The sequence below is a fragment of the Branchiostoma floridae genome, chromosome 11 (genome assembly GCF_000003815.2).
Source record: "Branchiostoma floridae strain S238N-H82 chromosome 11, Bfl_VNyyK, whole genome shotgun sequence".
NCBI lineage: Eukaryota > Metazoa > Chordata > Leptocardii > Amphioxiformes > Branchiostomatidae > Branchiostoma > Branchiostoma floridae.
Genome location: NC_049989.1, coordinates 8,036,719 through 8,042,815, shown reverse-complemented (window position 1 = coordinate 8,042,815; position 6,097 = coordinate 8,036,719). Strand labels below are relative to the sequence as shown.

General features: G+C 42.1%; 1 long non-coding RNA gene across 1 annotated transcript; it reads left to right on the top strand.

The window, feature by feature from the left end:
- The first annotated feature begins 1,109 nt into the window (after positions 1-1,109).
- LOC118425450 lies at positions 1,110-2,240 on the top strand. Its single transcript, XR_004832295.1, has 2 exons — positions 1,110-1,148; positions 1,375-2,240. It is a non-coding gene; the product is annotated as an uncharacterized LOC118425450 (long non-coding RNA).
- Positions 2,241-6,097: the final 3,857 nt, after the last annotated feature.

Here is a 6,097-nt window from a genome sequence, read left to right as displayed (position 1 = left end):
GACTCACAGTCCATTTTCTTATTTTTATTTACCTGTGAGAACGTATAACTCACAGGTTATTTATGGCTGTGCGACCGTATGGCTCACAGACTATTTTCTTCTTTCATCTACCTGTGCCACCTGCCAGCTTTATCACAGGTTAATTTTGGCTGTGTGACCGTATGACTCACAGACCATTCTCTTATCTTTTTTACCTGTGTGACCAGGTAGGAGGGCTAGCATAGGTTATATTTGGCTGTGTGACTGTATGATACACGGGCCATTCTCTTATTCAATTATTTATTGATTGAGATTCTCAAAATAAAATCTGAGACAGTGAGAGGTATGGGCAACAGGGTAATCCTTGGCGTGGATACTGTAGGACTGTCGATTTGAGGGATGCTCAATTATGTGTTCTTGGACATGGAATGTTGACCTTGGTGTGTCACAGTTTGAGTTATGAGAGTCTACCGCTAAAACAGACTGGATTCCTGATGGTGAGTTACCTAAGGACGCCAGTGAGTGATAGTTCGTATATGGTCATCTGCATCTAAGTTTGTACTTTATACATATGAAGGATGATTTTATACCTTACATTGAGGTATACTATTTTAATGTTTCTTGCAGTGATCACATAGAATTTTACTATCTCACAATATATTCGATCACATACTATGTTGAATCATGACAGTAAATATTACACTTTCTCTATCGAAACATTCTTCATCAATTACTTGATTTATTTTCTCTCCTTGTTCGGAGTTCCATCGATACCGCCAGCCCTGAACGACGGAAGGAAGAACGCAAAGTGACAAGTAACGGACCTTCAGCCGTCATTGCCCACACTCCTTCTAGTACGACTTCAATTGTTCCCCCTACTACAACATACAACATTTATTCTACCGAGAACAACATCGGCGGGCAACACTAGCGTGCTAGGTAGGCTACCAGCAGGCCCATTGCCCAGCTCTACAAGTGGGGTGACTCGTGAAGGACGTGTAGGACCAGTCTGCTAGGTAGGTTACCAGCAGGCCTACTGCCCAGCTCAACAAGTGGGATGACTCGTGAAGGACATGTAGGACTGCTAGGTAGGTTACCAGCAGGCCTACTGCCCAGCTCTACAAATGGGGTGATTTGTGAAGGACATGTAGGACCAGCCTGCTAGGTAGGTTACCAGCAGGCCTACTGCCCAGCTCTACAAATGGGGTGATTTGTGAAGGACATGTAGGACCAGCCTGCTAGGTAGGTTACCAGCAGGCCTACTGCCCAGCTCTACAAATGGGGTGATTTGTGAAGGACATGTAGGACCAGCCTGCTAGGTAGGTTACCAGCAGGCCTACTGCCCAGCTCTACAAGAGGGATGACTCGTGAAGGACATGTAGGACTGCTGGGTAGGTTACCAGCAGGCCTACTGCCCAGCTCTACAAATGGGGTGATTTGTGAAGGACATGTAGGACCAGCCTGCTGGGAGTGTTACCAGCAGACATCTGTTAGGTTTCTTCTTTAAGGACGGTTACTATTACATTTGGTGTTTGCCCGTGGGATATTTTACGTCTTGCGCAAGTGCCATCGTTGTAACAGTTAGCACCGCGCTTCATTGGATAGCAGTAAGGAAGTTGAACATATGTTATCCCACTTATATTACTGATGTTTTTATGTTCGATAATAGCACATACGCATCTTATGAACGTGATCTTACAGTTTCCAGTGATAGGGATCAGGATGTGGGAGTACCACAGGCAGAAGAAAAACTCATCCAAAAACAACAACGACCTTACTACACTGATTAATATTGGGGTCACGTCTGTCCCTTGATAAATTGCAGGAGTGTAGGGTTACCATTCAAGAACTACTACATCTTTCATCAGCCTTGAAACAGATCCAATTGATAGGATTGCTAAAACATGTTTCTCCTGGTCATACTTTTCTATGACACTGTAGTACACTTAATTTTCTGATAGTATAGTGGTGAACGGCCATGTATTATCTGCATAAGTGTTGTTTATAAAGATATGTGTCATTATCCTTAACGTACTTGCTATATGGATAGTTACATATGCATATGTTCTAGATACAGTTGTCATAACCTAACTGAGAACGGAAGAAGATCTAAGAAACACGTTGTTACTTTACAGATCATATTAATAACCATCTCGCGGTATATTAAATGCCCAGAACCTGTGACATGTACACCTTTTGCTCCATAATAGACTCTTACGTAAGTTTTGTACATTCAGTTCCCTAGCATTTGTTCATATTTATACTTATGGTTATCCATTTGGTTAGCCTGTTGTTGACTCCTAGATAGTTGCTTTCAAAGCTAAAGAAATAACCTGGTAAGTTTAAAGTGTGGCAAGTGCCAACTTATATTATCTTCGCTGTTCCTTGTTTATGTAGCACATAGCTATTCATGTGCCAAGCTGTGATTTCTAGGCTTCGCTGTTGGACTCGTTAGCCCATATCGTTATTTCTTCTTTTGCCGGAGTAACCTTACCATTCTTGCTGCAAGTATATTCAACTTTGCACGAATGCTAATTTGTTGTAGGCGGGTGGAAAAATCGTGATTGATTGTTGGTTATAATATTACAACGTTTGTAAAACATTTTCAGATACACAATAAGTGTAATGATCGTATATGTCAGACATGACAATTTGTGCAAAATTATTTCCATTTTGGTTTGTAAAGTTTGTCGTATTTGTTATGCTTTATGCCAGTCAATAAAAGTTGCTGGTATTCCCACCAAGAAACATTTAGTGTGGAGTGATTATGGGTTCTTTCTGAATAACTATAACGGCCGAGAAGGTAGGCATAAATTCATTTTTGTGAAACAAAAAGATCAACCTTGCGGTAAATATTCCTCGCTTACGAAAGATCGTGCCGAATAAGGGTAACGCTAGTTCACCTTTATCCGCAGGGTTACCTATATTCGTTGTGTTTACCAACACGGTTTTAAGGAATATTTTAAGTTGTTATATGTTCAAAATATTGTAATTTGAAACTACCGTCCGTAGACCTGATATCGCTAAATACCTATTTCTGATCGTATATAGGTTATCCCACTGATAAAGGCGAACTAGCGTTATGCAAGTTATGCAAGTTCCCTTGGCCTACTTAGCTTTTGACCCATTATCTAAATAACGTACCAAGCGGAAGTAGGACAGGACGGCCTTAGATGTCCTTCGGATGTGAAATCATGATGCAGATGTGACCTGATTTTTCATTTGAGCTTCAGTGATCCAATCCTTCTGGGGTACTGCACATGTACTTCCACACATTTTTAAGATTAAAATATGGGTTAGTACTTTTTGAAGCCTTCTTTCTGTGTATTTTAACATGCTTTCCTATCGACAGCCATAACTTCGACGTCTGCCCTGTATGATTGGGGAAACTTGACACATCTGACAGTCTTGATTCCGTGATGATGTACATAGCTAAGAATATATACACATTAACTAGACTAAGTATTCTATCACTCAAATTATACACAGGATTCCAACTCTCAACTAAAGCTTCACGGTATCATACCTTCACCAAATATTCAAGGCTTATGTTAGCTATTCAGTGGGGTGATTCGCAAGTGCCAACATAATCTTCGTGTTAGCTTACGTATTCTTCCTGTAGAGGTTGGTTTCGGTTGGGGTGTACTAATAAGGTGACAAGGAAATTCATAAACCTTGCCTGAGTTATCATCTGCTAAGGTCTCCCAACCACTCACTGATATCCACCATTTGGGGTGACTCAATACCTTGCACGAAATCAACAATACCTCATACAGCTATGCTGCACAACCTCACATGACCAACCCGCGATACACATACCAACATTCTACCAAATGATTTCGAAAACACCCCTGTACGTATACCGTGCCATGCCGTAACCATGCAAGGATTCAGTGTGGAAGTACAGAGCGTCAACGCCATCGGTCTTATGCCATGGCTGCAATGACTCACTCGCTCACTGATTTTTCGTATCTAGCCCATTAGTCTAGTCTCTTGTCCTTTTGACCACAGGTTATCAACTACGATGTTCCTGCAAACATAGTAGAATTGGGTTCATTGATACATGATCAGAAATCGTCTAAGATTTCACTGACCAGGGTTCAACGGTGCAGTCCTGGGTCAAACCTGATGATGTGGAAAAAGTGGAAAAAAAGTTGTAAAAGTTTTTACATGTTTATTGGGTTCTTATCAACACAGCCAAGTGATTTTGTCTGGCGACATTCCGGTGACTTTTCTGCTACCGCCCTTACGGTTAATACTTCTTGTCCCGGAGGATGGTGGCAGAAAGGTTATCGAATCAAAACGTCTGCATGCAAAACACATTGGTAGTGTGGAGATAAGAAACCGGTGGGTTGTTGGCATCTATGCCATGGGCACGATATATTGACATGCGGAGCTAATCTCTTTTCTTCTAATGACTTTTACATCCCCAACTGTAAATTGCACCAGGGCAATGTTAGGAAAGTCGTCAAAATATCTCTTGTTAATCCGTGACCTCTCAATCTTGTGTCCGCTATGGGCTAGCATAGCCACTCGACTCAATATCCAATATGTGAAGTAGAAAAAGATTACAACTTAGTCCCATGGCAGTTTATTCGGTATATTTAACATTATGTGCGCCCCTGTATCTATATAGACATTGGATGAATGGTAAAGTTCATCTTTAATTAATATCTTAATTGCACAGTTAACGAGAAAATACGAAAAGCATTAAGGTTAAGCATTGGATTACGACGATTTCTATGTATATGTTTTGCTTGCAGACGTGATTTATCTGGAGTTGGCAATGGCGTTTCATAATTCAAATTCCAGTCACCACGGACCGCCCACAGGTGTTGATTGGGTTAACGTCGCTTACAAACGACGAGAGTTTTAGTAAACCCGAAATGTGATTTTGCTGTTATCGCGTTCGCGCCGTAGGCGGTCAGCCCATAAGGTTAGCCGGGGGAGACCCACAAATCCAATTTCCGGCGTAGCCTGTGTAATCGTCACTTGGGAAAGGGAACTCTTCTACCTAATGCATGGCTCTTAAAGCCCAACAATTCACAACTCAAGAAATATTTTCCAATACATGTACTAGGCTAGGGCACTGTATATATGCTGACATTGCAAACATTGGTTCAGACGATATGAATGTCTGGTAACACTTAATGTAGCCACATAGTGGCCATTGATGCATGCTACCATCAAAATTTTGAAATAACATAACAATCTTCAGTAACATAAAAAATCCTTCGTCGCTCGTAAATGTTGGCATCTGCACCAAATTTGGTACAAGATACAACCGACAATTTTGTTCCGCGATCAAAATAGTAGTAATTGGGTAGGAAGTAGTGCTTCACAATACTTGAAGAAGTCGCAAATATTCTTCTGATTTCCTGTATACGTCAGCAAGGCGGAAACTGGATGTGCTGAATGGAAGAGGAATGTGTTAGTTTTGAGATAGTACCAGTTGGTTTCCCGATTTAGTTTGCTTCTGGTACATGTGTATATGATAGTTCTCCAAATGCTCTCCAACTGCTGGCGCTGGCTGCAGTTAACCTGACCTCCGCTGGGCGTCATATCGGGAGCTTTCACTTTAAGCTCATTACCTGCATGTAATGCAGTAGCGTGGGAATGTGTGGAAGCTGTGGCTTTTCGGCGCTGTATCTCGAGAACGAATCGTGCGATCGCGATGATTTTTGGTACGTGGGTTGGGGGTGATGGCCTGACATTTAGGTTTAATTTTGGGCCTCCTGGCGTTTAAACTTAACATTGCAGGTTGCACTCTTTGTGTTTTGGGGGCATTTTCGACGCTGTATCTCCTGGACGAATGGCACGAAGGCCACGATTTTTGGTGTATGGGTGGGGGGTTGTTGTTTGCTGCTTAGGATTGATTTTGGGCCTTGTCGTGTTTGAAATTGACACGGCAGGTCGATTTATGTGTCCGGAAGGGGGTTTTCCGGCGTTGTATCTTCTGAACGGATGGTGCGGGTGCAATGGTATTTGGCACATGTGTTGGTGGTGGTTGAATAATTCTCAATTTTGATTTTGTCGCTCTTGGTGTTTGAACTTGACACTGCAGGTTACCTTTTGTGCGGGCACGGCGCGTGCGCTGTATCTCCAGAACGCAAGGTGC